At 39.0% G+C, this 17,910-nt stretch overlaps 12 non-coding genes across 12 annotated transcripts; all 12 read left to right on the top strand.

Annotated features, from left to right (window-relative positions):
- Positions 1 to 1,124: 1,124 nt before the first annotated feature.
- Positions 1,125 to 1,196, top strand: TRNAA-CGC (transfer RNA alanine (anticodon CGC)). The gene has a single exon. It is a non-coding gene; the product is annotated as a tRNA-Ala (tRNA).
- A 1,409-nt stretch (positions 1,197 to 2,605) lies between these two features.
- Positions 2,606 to 2,677, top strand: TRNAA-UGC (transfer RNA alanine (anticodon UGC)). The gene has a single exon. It is a non-coding gene; the product is annotated as a tRNA-Ala (tRNA).
- A 1,409-nt stretch (positions 2,678 to 4,086) lies between these two features.
- TRNAA-CGC (transfer RNA alanine (anticodon CGC)) lies at positions 4,087 to 4,158 on the top strand. The gene has a single exon. It is a non-coding gene; the product is annotated as a tRNA-Ala (tRNA).
- Positions 4,159 to 5,567: 1,409 nt separating this feature from the next.
- TRNAA-UGC (transfer RNA alanine (anticodon UGC)) lies at positions 5,568 to 5,639 on the top strand. Its single transcript has one exon. It is a non-coding gene; the product is annotated as a tRNA-Ala (tRNA).
- A 1,409-nt stretch (positions 5,640 to 7,048) lies between these two features.
- On the top strand, positions 7,049 to 7,120 carry TRNAA-CGC (transfer RNA alanine (anticodon CGC)). The gene has a single exon. It is a non-coding gene; the product is annotated as a tRNA-Ala (tRNA).
- A 1,409-nt stretch (positions 7,121 to 8,529) lies between these two features.
- Positions 8,530 to 8,601, top strand: TRNAA-CGC (transfer RNA alanine (anticodon CGC)). The gene has a single exon. It is a non-coding gene; the product is annotated as a tRNA-Ala (tRNA).
- Positions 8,602 to 10,010: 1,409 nt separating this feature from the next.
- TRNAA-UGC (transfer RNA alanine (anticodon UGC)) lies at positions 10,011 to 10,082 on the top strand. Its single transcript has one exon. It is a non-coding gene; the product is annotated as a tRNA-Ala (tRNA).
- A 1,409-nt stretch (positions 10,083 to 11,491) lies between these two features.
- Positions 11,492 to 11,563, top strand: TRNAA-CGC (transfer RNA alanine (anticodon CGC)). Its single transcript has one exon. It is a non-coding gene; the product is annotated as a tRNA-Ala (tRNA).
- A 1,409-nt stretch (positions 11,564 to 12,972) lies between these two features.
- On the top strand, positions 12,973 to 13,044 carry TRNAA-CGC (transfer RNA alanine (anticodon CGC)). Its single transcript has one exon. It is a non-coding gene; the product is annotated as a tRNA-Ala (tRNA).
- A 1,409-nt stretch (positions 13,045 to 14,453) lies between these two features.
- On the top strand, positions 14,454 to 14,525 carry TRNAA-CGC (transfer RNA alanine (anticodon CGC)). Its single transcript has one exon. It is a non-coding gene; the product is annotated as a tRNA-Ala (tRNA).
- Positions 14,526 to 15,934: 1,409 nt separating this feature from the next.
- Positions 15,935 to 16,006, top strand: TRNAA-CGC (transfer RNA alanine (anticodon CGC)). The gene has a single exon. It is a non-coding gene; the product is annotated as a tRNA-Ala (tRNA).
- Positions 16,007 to 17,415: 1,409 nt separating this feature from the next.
- Positions 17,416 to 17,487, top strand: TRNAA-CGC (transfer RNA alanine (anticodon CGC)). The gene has a single exon. It is a non-coding gene; the product is annotated as a tRNA-Ala (tRNA).
- The last annotated feature ends 423 nt before the right edge of the window (positions 17,488 to 17,910 follow it).

Consider the following 17,910-nt stretch of genomic DNA (forward strand, 5'->3'; position numbering starts at 1 on the left):
CAAAGATAGTAACATCACTTCAATGTCCATGAAAGCACTCTTCTGTAATGGGCAAAGTTATAATACAATCCATAAGAGAGGATGTATCTCAGTGTTTGAGCACATTCATGAGGCCCCGAATTAGAAGCCTGATGACCTGCTTTTGGAAAAGAGGTGAAGACATGCTGAACATAGAATTTCCTAAATCCTCGCACTTTCTATAAAATGGTTAACAATCATCTTCTGAAAGACAAGCTACCTTTTTTCCATTATTCCTAGGAGAGGGAAATTAAGAAGGCAAAATGATGTCCAGGTTGAGGTGAGAAGAATATACTATCTTAAAAAACAAGGAAATAGTCAGCAAACTAGTGAGCCAATTCATTATGGAACTCTGTAAAGTATGGTTCCCAAGTCCTCAGGACCTGTATTTCACTAATTCTTCTTGAAGATGTTAGGATTATTGGAAAAGGCAATACATCAGTTAAGAGACTTGAGAGATTTACTGGAAAGGTTCAAATATAGGCACGAAAGAGCTCTAAGAAAGAATGTTAAAGCACAGGCGAGATTCTACAATGATTTGGGCGTATTCAACCGTTAGACTCACTAAATATTATGACAATTAAAGGATACAATGCCCAAGTGTGCTTAAAGAATGGATAAATTGCATGTTCAACGTTCAGGGCTCAGGTGATTTTCAAAACCTGTCGAAAGGAACTCTTCCATATTATTAGCCAAAAAGTTTCCAACATGCACTTTGGATGCTACACACCAGGTTAAAAAAGTCTTCCATACCATTGAGTATCTTTTAGAGCTGGATGACTTCCTAGAAGACTACAGGCTATCGGACAGTACTCTGCTGACCATCAACTGTGAAAATTTCCATACCTTCCATTACAACTGCTAGGGTTTCTGATAAAAAAAATCAATCGCTGATAAGGAAGGCTCACAAACATCCAAAGTTTGAATTGCGTCTCTACTGCAATCCTGATCACCTGCGGAAACCACAGTTTCTCTACTCACCATCAGAGTATAATGGTGCTCATCGTTCCATCCTCTTAGATTTAATTAAGACGACTGGTAAAGTAGTGGCACTGGAATAACATGTAAATATGCAATCACCCGAACTCCCTGCTCAAAAAACAAAAGGGGATGTAGCTCAGTGGTAGAGCGCATGCTTCGCATGTATGAGGCCCCGCGTTCAATCCCCAGCATCTCCAGCTTTTATGGTTACTTTCGCAACTGAAAGTTATGTCTCCGGGAGAGCCAAGGAAATCAAGCAAAATAACAGATGAATGGGAAAAAACTTGATTAATAAGGATTTTAAAACAATAATGGAATTGCTCAGTGTTGCACTGTAAAGGAAAGGCTGACAGAGACAATGGGTCATTTTAAAAAAAAGAAACATTAACATGTCTGCACGCCACCCTTTACCTATTTTGAAAAACTTTCATGCAGATGCTTTGTGTTGTGACTTGTGAGATTTAGGGCCACAGTAGCATATAAACACTGGCAAAGATAGTAACATCACTTCAATGTCCATGAAAGCACTCTTCTGTAATGGGCAAAGTTATAATACAATCCATAAGAGAGGATGTATCTCAGTGTTTGAGCACATTCAGGAGGCCCCGAATTAGAAGCCTGATGACCTGCTTTTGGAAAAGAGGTGAAGACATGCTGGACATAGAATTTCCTAAATCCTTGCACTTTCTATAAAATGGTTAACTGTCATCTTCTGAAATACAAGTTACCTTTTTTCCATTATTCCTAGGAGAGGGAAATTAAGAAGGCAAAATGATGTCCAGGTTGAGGTGAGAAGAATATACTATCTTAAAAAACAAGGAAATAGTCAGCAAACTAGTGAGCCAATTCATTGTGGAACTCTGTAAAGTATGGTTCCAAAGTCCTCAGGACCTGTATTTCACCAATTCTTCTTGTAGATGTTAGGATTATTGGAAAAGGCAATACACCAGTTAAGAGACTTGAGAGATTTACTGGAAAGGTTCAAATATAGGCACAAAAGAGCTCTAAGAAAGAATGTTAAAGCACAGGCGAGATTCTACAATGATTTGGGCGTATTCAACCGTTAGACTCACTAAATAATATGACAATTAAAGGATATAATGCCCAATAAAGAATGGATAAATTGCATGTTCAACGTTCAGGGCTCAGGTGATTTTCAAAACCCATCGAAAGGAACTCTTCCATATTATTAGCCAAAAAGTTTCCAACATGCACTTTGGATACTACACACCAGGTTGCAAAAGTCTTCCATACCATTGAATATCTTTTAGAGTTGGATGACTTCCTAGCAGACTACAGGCTATCGGACAGTACTCTGCTGACCATCAACTGTGAAAATTTCAATGCCTTCCATTACAACTGCTAGGGTTTCTGATAAAAAAATCAATCGCTGATAAGGAAGGCTCACAAACATCCAAAGTTTGAACTGCGTCTCTACTGAAATCCTGATTACCTGCGGAAACCATAGTTTCTCTACTCACCATCAGAGTATAATGGTGCTCATTGTTCCATCCTCTTAGATTTAATTAAGACGACTGGTAAAGTAGTGGCACTGGAATAACATGTAAATATGCAATCACCCGAACTCCCTGCTCAAAAAACAAAAGGGGATGTAGCTCAGTGGTAGAGCGCATGCTTTGCATGTATGAGGCCCCGGGTTCAATCCCTGGCATCTCCAGCTTTTATGGTTACTTTCGCAACTGAAAGTTATGTCTCCGGGAGAGCCAAGGAAATCAAGCAAAATAACAGATGTATGGGAAAAAACTTGATTGATAAGGATTTTAAAACAATGATGGAATGGCTCAGTGTTGCACTGTAAAGGAAAGGCTGACAGAGACAATGGGTCATTTTAAAAAAAAGAAACATTAACATGTCTGCACGCCACCCTTTACCTATTTTGAAAAACTTTCATGCAGATGCTTTGTGTTGTGACTTGTGAGATTTAGGGCCATAGTAGTATATTAACACTGGCAAAGATAGTAACATCACTTCAATGTCCATGAAAGCACTCTTCTGTAATGGGCAAAGTTATAATACAATCCATAAGAGAGGATGTATCTCAGTGTTTGAGCACATTCAGGAGGCCCCGAATTAGAAGCCTGATGACCTGCTTTTAGAAAAGAGGTGAAGACATGCTGAACATAGAATTTCGTAAATCCTTGCACTTTCTATAAGATGGTTAACTGTCATCTTCTGAAATACAAGTTACCTTTTTTCCATTATTCCTAGGAGAGGGAAATTAAGAAGGCAAAATGATGTCCAGGTTGAGGTGAGAAGAATATACTATCTTAAAAAACAAGGAAATAGTCAGCAAACTAGTGAGCCAATTCATTGTGGAACTCTGTAAAGTATGGTTCCAAAGTCCTCAGGACCTGTATTTCACCAATTCTTCTTGTAGATGTTAGGATTATTGGAAAAGGCAATACACCAGTTAAGAGACTTGAGAGATTTATTGGAAAGGTTCAAATATAGGCACAAAAGAGCTCTAAGAAAGAATGTTAAAGCACAGGCGAGATTCTACAATGATTTGGGCGTATTCAACCGTTAGACTCACTAAATAATATGACAATTAAAGGATATAATGCCCAATAAAGAATGGATAAATTGCATGTTCAACGTTCAGGGCTCAGGTGATTTTCAAAACCCATCGAAAGGAACTCTTCCATATTATTAGCCAAAAAGTTTCCAACATGCACTTTGGATGCTACACACCAGGTTGCAAAAGTCTTCCATACCATTGAATATCTTTTAGAGCTGGATGACTTCCTAGCAGACTACAGGCTATCGGACAGTACTCTGCTGACCATCAACTGTGAAAATTTCCATGCCTTCCATTACAACTGCTAGGGTTTCTGATAAAAAAATCAATCGCTGATAAGGAAGGCTCACAAACATCCAAAGTTTGAATTGCGTCTCTACTGCAATCCTGATCACCTGCGGAAACCACAGTTTCTCTACTCACCATCAGAGTATAATGGTGCTCATCGTTCCATCCTCTTAGATTTAATTAAGACGACTGGTAAAGTAGTGGCACTGGAATAACATGTAAATATGCAATCACCCGAACTCCCTGCTCAAAAAACAAAAGGGGATGTAGCTCAGTGGTAGAGCGCATGCTTCGCATGTATGAGGCCCCGCGTTCAATCCCCAGCATCTCCAGCTTTTATGGTTACTTTCGCAACTGAAAGTTATGTCTCCGGGAGAGCCAAGGAAATCAAGCAAAATAACAGATGAATGGGAAAAAACTTGATTAATAAGGATTTTAAAACAATAATGGAATTGCTCAGTGTTGCACTGTAAAGGAAAGGCTGACAGAGACAATGGGTCATTTTAAAAAAAAGAAACATTAACATGTCTGCACGCCACCCTTTACCTATTTTGAAAAACTTTCATGCAGATGCTTTGTGTTGTGACTTGTGAGATTTAGGGCCACAGTAGCATATAAACACTGGCAAAGATAGTAACATCACTTCAATGTCCATGAAAGCACTCTTCTGTAATGGGCAAAGTTATAATACAATCCATAAGAGAGGATGTATCTCAGTGTTTGAGCACATTCAGGAGGCCCCGAATTAGAAGCCTGATGACCTGCTTTTGGAAAAGAGGTGAAGACATGCTGGACATAGAATTTCCTAAATCCTTGCACTTTCTATAAAATGGTTAACTGTCATCTTCTGAAATACAAGTTACCTTTTTTCCATTATTCCTAGGAGAGGGAAATTAAGAAGGCAAAATGATGTCCAGGTTGAGGTGAGAAGAATATACTATCTTAAAAAACAAGGAAATAGTCAGCAAACTAGTGAGCCAATTCATTGTGGAACTCTGTAAAGTATGGTTCCAAAGTCCTCAGGACCTGTATTTCACCAATTCTTCTTGTAGATGTTAGGATTATTGGAAAAGGCAATACACCAGTTAAGAGACTTGAGAGATTTACTGGAAAGGTTCAAATATAGGCACAAAAGAGCTCTAAGAAAGAATGTTAAAGCACAGGCGAGATTCTACAATGATTTGGGCGTATTCAACCGTTAGACTCACTAAATAATATGACAATTAAAGGATATAATGCCCAATAAAGAATGGATAAATTGCATGTTCAACGTTCAGGGCTCAGGTGATTTTCAAAACCCATCGAAAGGAACTCTTCCATATTATTAGCCAAAAAGTTTCCAACATGCACTTTGGATACTACACACCAGGTTGCAAAAGTCTTCCATACCATTGAATATCTTTTAGAGTTGGATGACTTCCTAGCAGACTACAGGCTATCGGACAGTACTCTGCTGACCATCAACTGTGAAAATTTCAATGCCTTCCATTACAACTGCTAGGGTTTCTGATAAAAAAATCAATCGCTGATAAGGAAGGCTCACAAACATCCAAAGTTTGAACTGCGTCTCTACTGAAATCCTGATTACCTGCGGAAACCATAGTTTCTCTACTCACCATCAGAGTATAATGGTGCTCATTGTTCCATCCTCTTAGATTTAATTAAGACGACTGGTAAAGTAGTGGCACTGGAATAACATGTAAATATGCAATCACCCGAACTCCCTGCTCAAAAAACAAAAGGGGATGTAGCTCAGTGGTAGAGCGCATGCTTTGCATGTATGAGGCCCCGGGTTCAATCCCTGGCATCTCCAGCTTTTATGGTTACTTTCGCAACTGAAAGTTATGTCTCCGGGAGAGCCAAGGAAATCAAGCAAAATAACAGATGTATGGGAAAAAACTTGATTGATAAGGATTTTAAAACAATGATGGAATGGCTCAGTGTTGCACTGTAAAGGAAAGGCTGACAGAGACAATGGGTCATTTTAAAAAAAAGAAACATTAACATGTCTGCACGCCACCCTTTACCTATTTTGAAAAACTTTCATGCAGATGCTTTGTGTTGTGACTTGTGAGATTTAGGGCCACAGTAGTATATTAACACTGGCAAAGATAGTAACATCACTTCAATGTCCATGAAAGCACTCTTCTGTAATGGGCAAAGTTATAATACAATCCATAAGAGAGGATGTATCTCAGTGTTTGAGCACATTCAGGAGGCCCCGAATTAGAAGCCTGATGACCTGCTTTTAGAAAAGAGGTGAAGACATGCTGAACATAGAATTTCGTAAATCCTTGCACTTTCTATAAGATGGTTAACTGTCATCTTCTGAAATACAAGTTACCTTTTTTCCATTATTCCTAGGAGAGGGAAATTAAGAAGGCAAAATGATGTCCAGGTTGAGGTGAGAAGAATATACTATCTTAAAAAACAAGGAAATAGTCAGCAAACTAGTGAGCCAATTCATTGTGGAACTCTGTAAAGTATGGTTCCAAAGTCCTCAGGACCTGTATTTCACCAATTCTTCTTGTAGATGTTAGGATTATTGGAAAAGGCAATACACCAGTTAAGAGACTTGAGAGATTTATTGGAAAGGTTCAAATATAGGCACAAAAGAGCTCTAAGAAAGAATGTTAAAGCACAGGCGAGATTCTACAATGATTTGGGCGTATTCAACCGTTAGACTCACTAAATAATATGACAATTAAAGGATATAATGCCCAATAAAGAATGGATAAATTGCATGTTCAACGTTCAGGGCTCAGGTGATTTTCAAAACCCATCGAAAGGAACTCTTCCATATTATTAGCCAAAAAGTTTCCAACATGCACTTTGGATGCTACACACCAGGTTGCAAAAGTCTTCCATACCATTGAATATCTTTTAGAGCTGGATGACTTCCTAGCAGACTACAGGCTATCGGACAGTACTCTGCTGACCATCAACTGTGAAAATTTCCATGCCTTCCATTACAACTGCTAGGGTTTCTGATAAAAAAATCAATCGCTGATAAGGAAGGCTCACAAACATCCAAAGTTTGAATTGCGTCTCTACTGCAATCCTGATCACCTGCGGAAACCACAGTTTCTCTACTCACCATCAGAGTATAATGGTGCTCATCGTTCCATCCTCTTAGATTTAATTAAGACGACTGGTAAAGTAGTGGCACTGGAATAACATGTAAATATGCAATCACCCGAACTCCCTGCTCAAAAAACAAAAGGGGATGTAGCTCAGTGGTAGAGCGCATGCTTCGCATGTATGAGGCCCCGTGTTCAATCCCCGGCATCTCCAGCTTTTATGGTTACTTTCGCAACTGAAAGTTATGTCTCCGGGAGAGCCAAGGAAATCAAGCAAAATAACAGATGAATGGGAAAAAACTTGATTGATAAGGATTTTAAAACAATGATGGAATGGCTCAGTGTTGCACTGTAAAGGAAAGGCTGACAGAGACAATGGGTCATTTTAAAAAAAAGAAACATTAACATGTCTGCACGCCACCCTTTACCTATTTTGAAAAACTTTCATGCAGATGCTTTGTGTTGTTACTTGTGAGATTTAGGGCCACGGTAGCATATTAACACTGGCAAAGATAGTAACATCACTTCAATGTCCATGAAAGCACTCTTCTGTAATGGGCAAAGTTATAATACAATCCATAAGAGAGGATGTATCTCAGTGTTTGAGCACATTCAGGAGGCCCCGAATTAGAAGCCTGATGACCTGCTTTTAGAAAAGAGGTGAAGACATGCTGAACATAGAATTTCGTAAATCCTTGCACTTTCTATAAGATGGTTAACTGTCATCTTCTGAAATACAAGTTACCTTTTTTCCATTATTCCTAGGAGAGGGAAATTAAGAAGGCAAAATGATGTCCAGGTTGAGGTGAGAAGAATATACTATCTTAAAAAACAAGGAAATAGTCAGCAAACTAGTGAGCCAATTCATTGTGGAACTCTGTAAAGTATGGTTCCAAAGTCCTCAGGACCTGTATTTCACCAATTCTTCTTGTAGATGTTAGGAGTATTGGAAAAGGCAATACACCAGTTAAGAGACTTGAGAGATTTATTGGAAAGGTTCAAATATAGGCACAAAAGAGCTCTAAGAAAGAATGTTAAAGCACAGGCGAGATTCTACAATGATTTGGGCGTATTCAACCGTTAGACTCACTAAATAATATGACAATTAAAGGATATAATGCCCAATAAAGAATGGATAAATTGCATGTTCAACGTTCAGGGCTCAGGTGATTTTCAAAACCCATCGAAAGGAACTCTTCCATATTATTAGCCAAAAAGTTTCCAACATGCACTTTGGATGCTACACACCAGGTTGCAAAAGTCTTCCATACCATTGAATATCTTTTAGAGCTGGATGACTTCCTAGCAGACTACAGGCTATCGGACAGTACTCTGCTGACCATCAACTGTGAAAATTTCCATGCCTTCCATTACAACTGCTAGGGTTTCTGATAAAAAAATCAATCGCTGATAAGGAAGGCTCACAAACATCCAAAGTTTGAATTGCGTCTCTACTGCAATCCTGATCACCTGCGGAAACCACAGTTTCTCTACTCACCATCAGAGTATAATGGTGCTCATCGTTCCATCCTCTTAGATTTAATTAAGACGACTGGTAAAGTAGTGGCACTGGAATAACATGTAAATATGCAATCACCCGAACTCCCTGCTCAAAAAACAAAAGGGGATGTAGCTCAGTGGTAGAGCGCATGCTTCGCATGTATGAGGCCCCGTGTTCAATCCCCGGCATCTCCAGCTTTTATGGTTACTTTCGCAACTGAAAGTTATGTCTCCGGGAGAGCCAAGGAAATCAAGCAAAATAACAGATGAATGGGAAAAAACTTGATTGATAAGGATTTTAAAACAATGATGGAATGGCTCAGTGTTGCACTGTAAAGGAAAGGCTGACAGAGACAATGGGTCATTTTAAAAAAAAGAAACATTAACATGTCTGCACGCCACCCTTTACCTATTTTGAAAAACTTTCATGCAGATGCTTTGTGTTGTTACTTGTGAGATTTAGGGCCACGGTAGCATATTAACACTGGCAAAGATAGTAACATCACTTCAATGTCCATGAAAGCACTCTTCTGTAATGGGCAAAGTTATAATACAATCCATAAGAGAGGATGTATCTCAGTGTTTGAGCACATTCAGGAGGCCCCGAATTAGAAGCCTGATGACCTGCTTTTGGAAAAGAGGTGAAGACATGCTGAACATAGAATTTCCTAAATCCTTGTACTTTCTATAAAATGGTTAACTGTCATCTTCTGAAATATAAGTTACCTTTTTTCCATTATTCCTAGGAGAGGAAAATTAAGAAGGCAAAATGATGTCCAGGTTGAGGTGAGAAGAATATACTATCTTAAAAAACAAGGAAATAGTCAGCAAACTAGTGAGCCAATTCATTGTGGAACTCTGTAAAGTATGGTTCCAAAGTCCTCAGGACCTGTATTTCACCAATTCTTCTTGTAGATGTTAGGATTATTGGAAAAGGCAATACACCAGTTAAGAGACTTGAGAGATTTATTGGAAAGGTTCAAATATAGGCACAAAAGAGCTCTAAGAAAGAATGTTAAAGCACAGGCGAGATTCTACAATGATTTGGGCGTATTCAACCGTTAGACTCACTAAATAATATGACAATTAAAGGATATAATGCCCAATAAAGAATGGATAAATTGCATGTTCAACGTTCAGGGCTCAGGTGATTTTCAAAACCCATCGAAAGGAACTCTTCCATATTATTAGCCAAAAAGTTTCCAACATGCACTTTGGATGCTACACACCAGGTTGCAAAAGTCTTCCATACCATTGAATATCTTTTAGAGCTGGATGACTTCCTAGCAGACTACAGACTATCGGACAGTACTCTGCTGACCATCAACTGTGAAAATTTCCATGCCTTCCATTACAACTGCTAGGGTTTCTGATAAAAAAATCAATCGCTGATAAGGAAGGCTCACAAACATCCAAAGTTTGAATTGCGTCTCTACTGAAATCCTGATCACCTGCGGAAACCATAGTTTCTCTACTCACCATCAGAGTATCATGGTGCTCATTGTTCCATCCTCTTAGATTTAATTAAGACGACTGGTAAAGTAGTGGCACTGGAATAACATGTAAATATGCAATCACCCGAACTCCCTGCTCAAAAAACAAAAGGGGATGTAGCTCAGTGGTAGAGCGCATGCTTTGCATGTATGAGGCCCCGGCTTCAATCCCCGGCATCTCCAGCTTTTATGGTTACTTTCGCAACTGAAAGTTATGTCTCCGGGAGAGCCAAGGAAATCAAGCAAAATAACAGATGTATGGGTAAAAACTTGATTGATAAGGATTTTAAAACAATGATGGAATGGCTCAGTGTTGCACTGTAAAGGAAAGGCTGACAGAGACAATGGGTCATTTTAAAAAAAAGAAACATTAACATGTCTGCACACCACCCTTTACCTATTTTGAAAAACTTTCATGCAGATGCTTTGTGTTGTGACTTGTGAGATTTAGGGCCACAGTAATATATTAACACTGGCAAAGATAGTAACATCACTTCAATGTCCATGAAAGCACTCTTCTGTAATGGGCAAAGTTATAATACAATCCATAAGAGAGGATGTATCTCAGTGTTTGAGCACATTCAGGAGGCCCCGAATTAGAAGCCTGATGACCTGCTTTTGGAAAAGAGGTGAAGACATGCTGAACATAGAATTTCGTAAATCCTTGCACTTTCTATAAGATGGTTAACTGTCATCTTCTGAAATACAAGTTACCTTTTTTCCATTATTCCTAGGAGAGGGAAATTAAGAAGGCAAAATGATGTCCAGGTTGAGGTGAGAAGAATATACTATCTTAAAAAACAAGGAAATAGTCAGCAAACTAGTGAGCCAATTCATTGTGGAACGCTGTAAAGTATGGTTCCAAAGTCCTCAGGACCTGTATTTCACCAATTCTTCTTGAAGATGTTAGGATTATTGGACAAGGCAATACACCAGTTAAGAGACTTGAGAGATTTACTGGAAAGGTTCAAATATAGGCACAAAAGAGCTCTAAGAAAGAATGTTAAAGCACAGGCGAGATTCTACAATGATTTGGGCGTATTCAACCGTTAGACTCACTAAATAATATGACAATTAAAGGATATAATGCCCAATAAAGAATGGATAAATTGCATGTTCAACGTTCAGGGCTCAGGAGTTTTTTAAAACCCATCGAAAGGAACTCTTCCATATTATTAGCCAAAAAGTTTCCAACATGCACTTTGGATACTACACACCAGGTTGCAAAAGTCTTCCATACCATTGAATATCTTTTAGAGCTGGATGACTTCCTAGTAGACTACAGGCTATCGGACAGTACTCTGCTGACCATCAACTGTGAAAATTTCCATGCCTTCCATTACAACTGCTAGGGTTTCTGATAAAAAAATCAATCGCTGATAAGGAAGGCTCACAAACATCCAAAGTTTGAACTGCGTCTCTCCTGCAATCCTGATCACCTGCAGAAACCACAGTTTCTCTACTCACCATCAGAGTATAATGGTGCTCATCGTTCCATCCTCTTAGATTTAATTAAGACGACTGGTAAAGTAGTGGCACTAGAATAACATGTAAATATGCAATCACCCGAACTCCCTGCTCAAAAAACCAAAGGGGATGTAGCTCAGTGGTAGAGCGCATGCTTCGCATGTATGAGGCCCCGGCTTCAATCCCCGGCATCTCCAGCTTTTATGGTTACTTTCGCAACTGAAAGTTATGTCTCCGGGAGAGCCAAGGAAATCAAGCAAAATAACAGATGAATGGGAAAAAACTTGATTGATAAGGATTTTAAAACAATGATGGAATGGCTCAGTGTTGCACTGTAAAGGAAAGGCTGACAGAGACAATGGGTCATTTTAAAAAAAAGAAACATTAACATGTCTGCACGCCACCCTTTACCTATTTTGAAAAACTTTCATGCAGATGCTTTGTGTTGTTACTTGTGAGATTTAGGGCCACGGTAGCATATTAACACTGGCAAAGATAGTAACATCACTTCAATGTCCATGAAAGCACTCTTCTGTAATGGGCAAAGTTATAATACAATCCATAAGAGAGGATGTATCTCAGTGTTTGAGCACATTCAGGAGGCCCCGAATTAGAAGCCTGATGACCTGCTTTTAGAAAAGAGGTGAAGACATGCTGAACATAGAATTTCGTAAATCCTTGCACTTTCTATAAGATGGTTAACTGTCATCTTCTGAAATACAAGTTACCTTTTTTCCATTATTCCTAGGAGAGGGAAATTAAGAAGGCAAAATGATGTCCAGGTTGAGGTGAGAAGAATATACTATCTTAAAAAACAAGGAAATAGTCAGCAAACTAGTGAGCCAATTCATTGTGGAACTCTGTAAAGTATGGTTCCAAAGTCCTCAGGACCTGTATTTCACCAATTCTTCTTGTAGATGTTAGGATTATTGGAAAAGGCAATACACCAGTTAAGAGACTTGAGAGATTTATTGGAAAGGTTCAAATATAGGCACAAAAGAGCTCTAAGAAAGAATGTTAAAGCACAGGCGAGATTCTACAATGATTTGGGCGTATTCAACCGTTAGACTCACTAAATAATATGACAATTAAAGGATATAATGCCCAATAAAGAATGGATAAATTGCATGTTCAACGTTCAGGGCTCAGGTGATTTTCAAAACCCATCGAAAGGAACTCTTCCATATTATTAGCCAAAAAGTTTCCAACATGCACTTTGGATGCTACACACCAGGTTGCAAAAGTCTTCCATACCATTGAATATCTTTTAGAGCTGGATGACTTCCTAGCAGACTACAGGCTATCGGACAGTACTCTGCTGACCATCAACTGTGAAAATTTCCATGCCTTCCATTACAACTGCTAGGGTTTCTGATAAAAAAATCAATCGCTGATAAGGAAGGCTCACAAACATCCAAAGTTTGAATTGCGTCTCTACTGCAATCCTGATCACCTGCGGAAACCACAGTTTCTCTACTCACCATCAGAGTATAATGGTGCTCATCGTTCCATCCTCTTAGATTTAATTAAGACGACTGGTAAAGTAGTGGCACTGGAATAACATGTAAATATGCAATCACCCGAACTCCCTGCTCAAAAAACAAAAGGGGATGTAGCTCAGTGGTAGAGCGCATGCTTCGCATGTATGAGGCCCCGTGTTCAATCCCCGGCATCTCCAGCTTTTATGGTTACTTTCGCAACTGAAAGTTATGTCTCCGGGAGAGCCAAGGAAATCAAGCAAAATAACAGATGTATGGGTAAAAACTTGATTGATAAGGATTTTAAAACAATGATGGAATGGCTCAGTGTTGCACTGTAAAGGAAAGGCTGACAGAGACAATGGGTCATTTTAAAAAAAAGAAACATTAACATGTCTGCACGCCACCCTTTACCTATTTTGAAAAACTTTCATGCAGATGCTTTGTGTTGTGACTTGTGAGATTTAGGGCCACAGTAGCATATTAACACTGGCAAAGATAGTAACATCACTTCAATGTCCATGAAAGCACTCTTCTGTAATGGGCAAAGTTATAATACAATCCATAAGAGAGGATGTATCTCAGTGTTTGAGCACATTCAGGAGGCCCCGAATTAGAAGCCTGATGACCTGCTTTTGGAAAAGAGGTGAAGACATGCTGAACATAGAATTTCGTAAATCCTTGCACTTTCTATAAAATGGTTAACTGTCATCTTCTGAAATACAAGTTACCTTTTTTCCATTATTCCTAGGAGAGGGAAATTAAGAAGGCAAAATGATGTCCAGGTTGAGGTGAGAAGAATATATTTTCTTAAAAAACAAGGAAATAGTCAGCAAACTAGTGAGCCAATTCATTGTGGAACGCTGTAAAGTATGGTTCCAAAGTCCTCAGGACCTGTATTTCACCAATTCTTCTTGAAGATGTTAGGATTATTGGACAAGGCAATACACCAGTTAAGAGACTTGAGAGATTTACTGGAAAGGTTCAAATATAGGCACAAAAGAGCTCTAAGAAAGAATGTTAAAGCACAGGCGAGATTCTACAATGATTTGGGCGTATTCAACCGTTAGACTCACTAAATAATATGACAATTAAAGGATATAATGCCCAATAAAGAATGGATAAATTGCATGTTCAACGTTCAGGGCTCAGGAGTTTTTTAAAACCCATCGAAAGGAACTCTTCCATATTATTAGCCAAAAAGTTTCCAACATGCACTTTGGATACTACACACCAGGTTGCAAAAGTCTTCCATACCATTGAATATCTTTTAGAGCTGGATGACTTCCTAGTAGACTACAGGCTATCGGACAGTACTCTGCTGACCATCAACTGTGAAAATTTCCATGCCTTCCATTACAACTGCTAGGGTTTCTGATAAAAAAATCAATCGCTGATAAGGAAGGCTCACAAACATCCAAAGTTTGAACTGCGTCTCTACTGCAATCCTGATCACCTGCGGAAACCACAGTTTCTCTACTCACCATCAGAGTATAATGGTGCTCATCGTTCCATCCTCTTAGATTTAATTAAGACGACTGGTAAAGTAGTGGCACTAGAATAACATGTAAATATGCAATCACCCGAACTCCCTGCTCAAAAAACCAAAGGGGATGTAGCTCAGTGGTAGAGCGCATGCTTCGCATGTATGAGGCCCCGGCTTCAATCCCCGGCATCTCCAGCTTTTATGGTTACTTTCCCAACTGAAAGTTATGTCTCCGGGAGAGCCAAGGAAATCAAGCAAAATAACAGATGAATGGGAAAAAAATTGATTAATAAGGATTTTAAAACAATGATGGAATGGCTCAGTGTTGCACTGTAAAGGAAAGGCTGACAGAGGCAATGGGTCATTTTAAAAAAAAGAAACATTAACATGTCTGCACGCCACCCTTTACCTATTTTGAAAAACTTTCATGCAGATGCTTTGTGTTGTTACTTGTGAGATTTAGGGCCACAGTAGCATATTAACACCGGCAAAGATAGTAACATCACTTCAATGTCCATGAAAGCACTCTTCTGTAATGGGCAAAGTTATAATACAATCCATAAGAGAGGATGTATCTCAGTGTTTGAGCACATTCAGGAGGCCCCGAATTAGAAGCCTGATGACCTGCTTTTGGAAAAGAGGTGAAGACATGCTGGACATAGAATTTCCTAAATCCTTGCACTTTCTATAAAATGGTTAACTGTCATCTTCTGAAATACAAGTTACCTTTTTTCCATTATTCCTAGGAGAGGGAAATTAAGAAGGCAAAATAATGTCCAGGTTGAGGTGAGAAGAATATACTATCTTAAAAAACAAGGAAATAGTCAGCAAACTAGTGAGCCAATTCATTGTGGAACTCTGTAAAGTATGGTTCCAAAGTCCTCAGGACCTGTATTTCACCAATTCTTCTAGTAGATGTTAGGATTCTTGGAAAAGGCAATACACCAGTTAAGAGACTTGAGAGATTTATTGGAAAGGTTCAAATATAGGCACAAAAGAGCTCTAAGAAAGAATGTTAAAGCACAGGCGAGATTCTACAATGATTTGGGCGTATTCAACCGTTAGACTCACTAAATAATATGACAATTAAAAGATATAATGCCCAATAAAGAATGGATAAATTGCATGTTCAACGTTCAGGGCTTAGGAGTTTTTTAAAACCCATCGAAAGGAACTCTTCCATATTATTAGCCAAAAAGTTTCCAACATGCACTTTGGATACTACACACCAGGTTGCAAAAGTCTTCCATACCATTGAATATCTTTTAGAGCTGGATGACTTCCTAGCAGACTACAGGCTATCGGACAGTACTCTGCTGACCATCAACTGTGAAAATTTCCATGCCTTCCATTACAACTGCTAGGGTTTCTGATAAAAAAATCAATCGCTGATAAGGAAGGCTCACAAACATCCAAAGTTTGAAATGCGTCTCTACTGCAATCCTGATCACCTGCGGAAACCACAGTTTCTCTACTCACCATCAGAGTATAATGGTGCTCATTGTTCCATCCTCTTAGATTTAATTAAGACGACTGGTAAAGTAGTGGCACTGGAATAACATGTAAATATGCAATCATCCGAACTCCCTGCTCAAAAAATAAAAGGGGATGTAGCTCAGTGGTAGAGCGCATGCTTCGCATGTATGAGGCCCCAGGTTCAATCCCCGGCATCTCCAGCTTTTATGGTTACTTTCGCAACTGAAAGTTATGTCTCCGGGAGAGTCAAGGAAATCAAGCAAAATAACAGATGAATGGGAAAAAACTTGATTAATAAGGATTTTAAAACAATGATGGAATGGCTCAGTGTTGCACTGTAAAGGAAAGGCTGACAGAGACAATGGGTCATTTTAAAAAAAAGAAACATTAACATGTCTGCACGCCACCCTTTACCTATTTTGAAAAACTTTCATGCAGATGCTTTGTGTTGTGACTTGTGAGATTTAGGGCCACGGTAGCATATTAACACTGGCAAAGATAGTAACATCACTTCAATGTCCATGAAAGCACTCTTCTGTAATGGGCAAAGTTATAATACAATCCATAAGAGAGGATGTATCTCAGTGTTTGAGCACATTCAGGAGGCCCCGAATTAGAAGCCTGATGACCTGCTTTTGGAAAAGAGGTGAAGACATGCTGAACATAGAATTTCCTAAATCCTTGTACTTTCTATAAAATGGTTAACTGTCATCTTCTGAAATACAAGTTACCTTTTTTCCATTATTCCTAGGAGAGGGAAATTAAGAAGGCAAAATGATGTCCAGGTTGAGGTGAGAAGAATATACTATCTTAAAAAACAAGGAAATAGTCAGCAAACTAGTGAGCCAATTCATTGTGGAACTCTGTAAAGTATGGTTCCAAAGTCCTCAGGACCTGTATTTCACCAATTCTTCTTGTAGATGTTAGGATTATTGGAAAAGGCAATACACCAGTTAAGAGACTTGAGAGATTTATTGGAAAGGTTCAAATATAGGCACAAAAGAGCTCTAAGAAAGAATGTTAAAGCACAGGCGAGATTCTACAATGATTTGGGCGTATTCAACCGTTAGACTCACTAAATAATATGACAATTAAAGGATATAATGCCCAATAAAGAATGGATAAATTGCATGTTCAACGTATAGGGCTCAGGTGATTTTCAAAACCCATCGAAAGGAACTCTTCCATATTATTAGCCAAAAAGTTTCCAACATGCACTTTGGATGCTACACACCAGGTTGCAAAAGTCTTCCATACCATTAAATATCTTTTAGAGCTGGATGACTTCCTAGCAGACTACAGGCTATCGGACAGTACTCTGCTGACCATCAACTGTGAAAATTTCCATGCCTTCCATTACAACTGCTAGGGTTTCTGATAAAAAAATCAATTGCTGATAAGGAAGGCTCACAAACATCCAAAGTTTGAACTGCGTCTCTCCTGCAATCCTGATCACCTGCAGAAACCACAGTTTCTCTACTCACCATCAGAGTATAATGGTGCTCATCGTTCCATCCTCTTAGATTTAATTAAGACGACTGGTAAAGTAGTGGCACTGGAATAACATGTAAATATGCAATCATCCGAACTCCCTGCTCAAAAAACAAAAGGGGATGTAGCTCAGTGGTAGAGCGCATGCTTCGCATGTATGAGGCCCCAGGTTCAATCCCTGGCATCTCCAGCTTTTATGGTTACTTTCGCAACTGAAAGTTATGTCTCCGGGAGAGCCAAGGAAATCAAGCAAAATAACAGATGTATGGGAAAAAACTTGATTGATAAGGATTTTAAAACAATGATGGAATGGCTCAGTGTTGCACTGTAAAGGAAAGGCTGACAGAGACAATGGGTCATTTTAAAAAAAAGAAACATTAACATGTCTGCACGCCACCCTTTACCTATTTTGAAAAACTTTCATGCAGATGCTTTGTGTTGTGACTTGTGAGATTTAGGGCCACGGTAGCATATTAACACTGGCAAAGATAGTAACATCACTTCAATGTCCATGAAAGCACTCTTCTGTAATGGGCAAAGTTATAATACAATCCATAAGAGAGGATGTATCTCAGTGTTTGAGCACATTCAGGAGGCCCCGAATTAGAAGCCT

The sequence above is a fragment of the Mixophyes fleayi genome, chromosome 3 (assembly GCF_038048845.1).
Source record: "Mixophyes fleayi isolate aMixFle1 chromosome 3, aMixFle1.hap1, whole genome shotgun sequence".
Classification (NCBI taxonomy): Eukaryota; Metazoa; Chordata; class Amphibia; order Anura; family Limnodynastidae; genus Mixophyes; species Mixophyes fleayi.